Here is a 7,242-nt window from a genome sequence, read left to right on the forward strand (position 1 = left end):
ATGACAAAGCACTCAAGAACGCACACTGGTGAGAAACCTTTTGCCTGCTCAGTTTGTGGCCATAGATTCTCTTGGAAGGGAAGCTTACAAAAACACAAGAACCCACACTGGGGAGAAACCTTTTGCCTGCATAGTTTGTGGCCAAGCATTCTCTCAGAAGGGAAACTTAAAAATACACACAAGAACACGCATGGGGGAGAAACCTTTTGCCTGTTGCGATTGTGGCCAAAGATTCTCTCACAAGCTAAGCTTAGTAAGTCACACAAGTACACACACTGGTGAGAAACCCTTTGCCTGTTCAGATTGTGGCCAAAGATTCTCTTATAAGGCAACCTTAAGAGATCACACAATAACCCACACTGCTGATAATATTTTTTACTGCTCAGTTTGTGGTCAAAGATTCTCTCACAAACGAAGCTTGCTAAGTCACACAAGGACACATACTGGTGAGAAACCTTTTTCCTGTTCAGAGTGTGGCCAAAGATTCTCTCATAAGGGAAACTTGACAAAGCATACAAGAACCCATACTGGTGAGAAACCTTTTACTTGCTCAGTTTGTGGCCAAAGATTCTCTCAGAAAGGAAGCTTCAAAATACACAGACGAATACACACTGGTGAGAAACCTTTTCCCTGCTCAGTTTGTGGTGAAAGATTCTCAAAGAAGGGAACCTTAATTGGTCACACGAGAACCCACACTGGTGAGAAACCTTTTGCATCCTCGGTTTGGGGTCAGAGTTTTTCTGAGAAAGGAAGCTTAAGAAGGCATACAAGAACACACACTGGTGAGAAACCTTTCTCCTGCGCAGTTTGTGGTCAAACATTCTGTCGAAAGGGAAGCTTAAGAACTCACACAATAATACACACTGGTGAGTAACCACTTAGCTGCCCAGTTTGTGGCCAAAGATACACCCAAAAGGGACAGTTAAGTCATGCGTAAAGATAAACCAGAGATGTCATGTCTGTGCTTCAATGGACACCAACATTTGATTAAAAATCTTGCCATAAAATTATAATACACCACTATAGAAGTGTATTTTTTTAGATTTTTGCCCTCTTTTTACACCAAAACTAATTCATTACTACCAATCAAGCCATACATGTTAATTCGGCCTGAATCCCTTTCGAGGTCTCCTGCGGACAAGTGTTGACAATTAGCACTTCAGCAAAAAACTCTTGTCGCCATACATCTGCTTTGTACAATGTTTGTCAAATAAGCAAAGGATTGATTAAAAATGGACATACAGAAAATGGATAGATCAATGGATGGATTAGGAAACTGTGTAAATTGGAAAACAACGTCATCTTGAATGAAATGGATGTGTTTACATGTTGAATTTAAATGTAGCATTTAACAATGTGTATTTGCATTTGCTTTTTGTTTACTTTGTTTTACTCTGTTATACACTGCCAGATCGCCATTGCAAGGTATTTTTTTTTCTCAACGGCCTTACCTGGATAAATAAAGGTGAAATAAAAAAAATGTATGTGAACACAGGTCAAGTTTTCAAACTGTGATGGTAACTTGTAGATCAAAGGAGTTTCAAAGATGAAGACAATGCAAGTGATGAAATTGGGAGTCAGGAAATTACACAACGAGATGATGGTGTCCCTCCACATTCGAAGCCACCAATTTTAATTGGGATTCTTCCACTTGCCACTGCTGTTTGTAGAAACTGTGTTTTGCTTGCTGGCCAATAACATTCTCTTTCCTAAAAAGCTTGGATCAGCTTGGTGTTCTTCAATATCACCCATCACAATTGGAAGACAGACAGGCCTGTTGGTGGCCTGGCGTTTATGAAGCGGTCATTATAAGCTGAAGTTTGCGATGGTGTCACAGCGCCATCTACAATCCCAATTCCAAAGGTGTGGACGTTGTGTTAAACATCAATAAAAACAGAATACGATGATTTGCAAGTTGTGTTCAAACTATATATAATCATTTACACCACAAAGCCAAGATATTATAGCTCCTATATTTTGTTGTTCTACTTCTTCCTTTCATAACTTTGCTGCTATGAATTGGGAATTTCTCCATTGCAAGACTAATAAAGGTTTTCTTAACTTATATTTATTGTTTCAACTGATAAGGTTTATTGTTTTTCGCAAATAATCATGAACTTAGAATTTCCTGGCTGCAACACATTCCAAAAAAGCTGGGAGAGGTGGCAAAAAAAATATTGAAAAAGTAAAGCTCATCAAACACCTTTTTGCAATATCACACAGGTGTACAAGCTAACTGGGAACAGGTAGGCGCCATGATTGGGTATAAAAGGAGCTGACCTGAATTTCTCAGTCTGTCTGTTTTGACTGTGTTTTCAGCTCCAGCTGGCACACCTGTTCTGCCTTTCTCAATCAAGCCTTTCCTCGTATTTAAGGCAGGGGTGCCCAAACTTTTTGGACGGAAGATCTACTTTTTCGATCAGACAACCTCCCGCAATCAACCCGTTACCACGCATGCGCACATACGCACGCACTTACACACATATGGCATGATGAGCAACAGCCATAATGGCTTCTAAGATGAATGAAACTGAAAAATAAAGTAGACACAAGAGTTTATGAGTTTGTTAAAAGGAAATTACTGCCTAACTTAGTGGGAGACCTGACGCGGAGGCATGCGACACACTTTTCAGCCCGTTTTCTATCGAAGCTAACGTGTACCGTTTTAAAATGCTTCTCTTGGCCCTCCAGATTGCCATTCTTTGCCAGTGCCATAGGTGAATTGTACACAAAACGACTTTGACTGATAATAACAATAAATAATAATAATAAAAGCGGCGGCTCGGTATCGAGTAGTTAGCGCATCGACCTCACAGTGCAGAGGCCGTGGGTTCGATCCCGGCTCCGGCCTTCCTGTGTGGAGTTTGCATGTTTTCCTTGTGCCTACAAGGGTTTTTCCCAGCTACTCTGGGTTCCTCCCACATTCCAAAAACATGCATAGCAGGCTGACTGAACACTGTAATTGTCCCTTGGTGTGACTGTCAGCGCGGATGGTTGTTCGTCTCCGTGTGCCCTGCAATTGGCTGGCTGGTTCAGGGTGTCCACCGCCGACTGCCCAAAGACAGCTGGGATAGGCTCCAATACCCTCCGCGACCCTTGTGTCGATAAAGCGGATCAGAAAATGGATGGATGGATGGAAAATAAAAGCTATCTCGCAACAGCTCTGCATTGCAGACTGCTGAGTGCTAATAACTTCCAGTGATGCAGGACACACGCCACCATAAGTCAAAGGTGACCTGCTTTATTTTATTTTATTTTATTTATTTATTTTTTGAACACTTTTTGTGAAAGTGAGACTGATAGGATGATTAGAGTGCCGTGTGCATTAACTGTGGTGGCCTCAGCCATTCATTATGGCATAGTCTGCTGGTCAGCCATGTGATGTAGTTAATGGCTTATACTGTGGAGTACAGTATCTGACTTGTCATGGGAAGGTACAAGGTCCATCACCTTAAAAGATAGCTAATTGGCCGGTTTAAAGATTCATAAATTTCGGCTTATCAAGGTAGACCTCGAGGTCATTTTAAGAACTGATCAATCTTTGAACGCACACTGATGATAAACAATTATTTAATTGCATATAATCACCTGTACTCTTTATTAAAACTTCTTTATTCTATCATTCTTTTTATTACTTTTTATTTTACTGTTTTGATTAACTGAAATTAATCAACATAATCAAAATGGTGATTTTGTGACGTTCATGATAACTGTGGATCACTAGCAGCTTGTGGGTTCTACTGTTGATCAATGAATATTATCAGAATGATTGTCATTTTAAGAAATCTTATAAAATGTATTATCATCTACCTCAGTCATTTCATGATTTAATTCATGTACCACTCAACTTCCATCACTGAATGAACGGCTGTGACTCAATTTTAACATCAGGTCGGGTCCATTGATGAAATAGTTAATTAAAATGTTTTATTCCGGCATAAAATAAACACAAATCCGTCTGATTCTCACAAGAGTTATTAAATCTACTGGGTCGGATAACAATTGCAAAATGATTCATAAGAGTATGGAACCATTGAAAAAATGAAGTGGTCACTCGCTACCCTTTAATCCTAAACAGGTTAATCATGAAAGACAAGGCGAATGGCGGGAGACCAGATTGGCTTCATAAAACTAAAGGCAATAGCACACCCAGGCTAATCCATCTCGTAATTGGTTTACAAGAACTCCCTTCTCCTTAAATCACTGTGTTGTCGCAGGTAAGGATTAAGGCAGCGGCGGTTCTAGATCAATTTCACTGAGGGGGCCTGGCTGGGGCCAGGGGTTTTGATAGAGGGGCACATTCAACCCAGGGCAAAAAAAAAACAAAGATTCGAAATCTTATTTGACTTTTTATTTTCATCAAACTTTGAAACCTTTGCAGGCATAACATTACAGTGACGATGAAAAACAGTATAATAATCACAGTAGTACTGAATTAAGTGCTGATAAAAGATTCATATTGGTGCAGATCTTGTGGAACAGTCTTAAGATGCCCCTACTATTACAGCAACTGTATTCTGCGATTTTGGTGATTTCTGGCAAACTGTCCAAAGTAATTCAAGATTCAGTGCATTTGACCTAGACTCAATGCAAAGTACACCAAGATTGCTTCATCTATCATCATTCATAGTGGACATGCGGTATGTTTTCCCAAGATTTAATGTGGAAAAACTCCGCAAAAAAACAAACATTCTGCATTGGTGGGTCTTCTTTATATTTGCTGATGTCTGTGGAGAAAGACAAACCGAATAGATGTAAACATAATTTTTGCATGGACACAGCATACACACTAACCTGCTGCACAGGGGCGTCACTAGGTTTCAAGAACAAGGGGGGCTTAGCCCCAAGGGGAACACGGCCCCTTTAGGGGGGTCCGGGGGCATGCCCCCCCGGAAGAAATTTTTTCTACATTCTATTAAAAATCCATCAATTCCGTGCACTTTGAGAGCAAAATGAAGAGGCTATGAAGAACTACACACATCACATTAGTATCCTCTTTACTATGATGGGGCTTCCTCCCCTGGAGTTGAACTGGACTAGATAATAGAAATTATAAAGAGTTCAAAAGTTCAATCTTGGTTGTTCAAGAGAATTAAAAGGATGCCCGATATCATAACCTATATGACAGTAGGCCTATATTCCTCTCTACCAAAATGTATTAATATATGCTTAGCCCCCAGAAGACTATGTATTTTGAGATGTCTGCCGTGATACCCAAGTAAAAGTAAAATACTTGTTGAAAAAATGACTTTCGTAAAAGTAGTAAAAGAAGTAGTCATTCAACTCAAACAAATTACTCAAAAACAAAATACTCAATTAGAGTACTTTTACACTTAGTTACTTTGCATCTCTGCCCATCTCCAAGACTGTCCATTCACTTGGTGGGTGGAAGCATCAAAGAAAGCCTTCTGTTTTTAAGAGTGTCAAATCGGTCAATCACTCTGTTGTGACTGATATGCTCAAGTGTGTTCTTTTCAATGGACATGACTGCAAGACTGTGAAGTCTTTTCTGACCCATTGTTTGACGCAGCCATGAGTGAAGCCGACGCAGTGCACTACAGGACCCTTCACATGAGCAGCTACTGACAGGAACTGTTACAGTGCAGTTTCTGGCAATGAACTGTCAGTTGTTGCGTTAGCATTTGATGTGGCGATGGTGACAGTTTGTCACCAGTTGCGTTCAGGAAACCTGGGAGATTTAATATTACAATAATGGCAGGTAATCGAAATATAATTGAAAATGGCCACATTACATTGAATTCGATGCAATATATGAGCAAAAGTAAAGGAAAAATAAATAATATTTTTTTTAAAATAATGCAATGAAATTATTTAGGGGGGCTAAAGACATATTTAGGGAGGCTGAAGCCTCCCTAAAATAGGCCTAATGACGCCGATGCTGCTGCACTTACACTGTTTAGGCACTCGGACGCACATAATTGTCTAACATGTATTCATGAATGCTATTTATTAATTGCATTTATTTATTTATTTATTTTTTCATTCATTGTATTCTGTAAATATAAATTAATACATTCTAAAGCTTTGGTGTCAAATATACTGCCCGCGGGCCGGAACTGGCCCCCAAGGAGGTTCGATCAGGCCTGCAGGATCATTTAAAAGTGAAAAAATGCATAAAAGACACGGAATGAATATTTTTAATAAGGTGCAATTCATGGAGTATCCGCTAGGGGACACACTGTTTTGATCAGAGTAGAAGACAACATTGTTTTGATCAGAGAAGAAGACAATAGCAGTCTCAGTCTGTTACTTAGACAGACCCAACACAGCAGATGTGAATACTTTATTCTTTACACATTTAATAGCATTCTCCTTAGTTTGTAAGGTGTAGGCAGGGATTAAATTTACATTTTATGTGCACATGTGTAAATGGTTTAAAAATTCGTTTCTTTATACATCTCGTTTAATCTTAAAATGCATTACTATATTTTTCAATACCAATTACTTGTTAAGGTTTTGTGACTTTGTACAATCAGTGCGATCAGTTGCAATGCATATATGTGAATGATAAACGTAAATTGCACATTTGTCTAAGGAAATCTAAGGTGCTTCATGAAATGTTTTGTAAAAGATATGTTCATTAAATTTCAATATTTTCCTAATGTTCTTGTGCTTCTTTAGACCAAAACTAAGGAAAGACGTATTATTTTGGTTATTTATAGCAGAGTATCGTATAATTTTAATGGTCCAGCCCACTTGACATCTACCGAGGCTGTATGTGGCCCACAAAGTGACATGAGTTTGACACCCCTGTTCTAAAGCCCGATCAGGGACTAAAATTGCAAACACACTGAAGCTCGATGTTTTACATGCATCTAATTGTCCCAATTTTAAAAGGGAATGACTTATATATTTGTCGGACACTGGACTGTCTTGTTAAATGTTATTTATTCCTTTGTTGTGTATTTACAAAAACCCCCACCCCCATAGAATTTATTTTGTAATTTCCTCACTTGATTTTCTGTTCTGGTGGATTATTTTCGATTTTCTTCGTGTCTGTCATTGAAGTTATCGTTAATTTACGTTTTTCGGAGGCGGCCCTTGAACGTCTCTCGAGTCGAATGCCAGTAGAGAAGGCACTGGGGAGCTGCTGCTCATCTTCGCGCTTATCTTTTTTCAGTGGTGCAGCGCACTAAAAGGTCCAACTAGAATGTTATGCCAGGCACTAGTTCCACCTTTTGCGTCGGCGACTGGGCACTACTGTATAGTCTACATTCGGGG

General features: G+C 39.4%; 1 pseudogene; it reads left to right on the forward strand.

The window, feature by feature from the left end:
• LOC109526283 (gastrula zinc finger protein XlCGF57.1-like) lies at window positions 1-926 on the forward strand (annotated as a pseudogene).
• Window positions 927-7,242: the final 6,316 nt, after the last annotated feature.

The sequence above is a fragment of the Hippocampus comes genome, unplaced genomic scaffold (assembly GCF_001891065.2).
Source record: "Hippocampus comes isolate QL1 unplaced genomic scaffold, H_comes_QL1_v1.1 scaffold271, whole genome shotgun sequence".
In the NCBI taxonomy this organism is placed as follows: domain Eukaryota; kingdom Metazoa; phylum Chordata; class Actinopteri; order Syngnathiformes; family Syngnathidae; genus Hippocampus; species Hippocampus comes.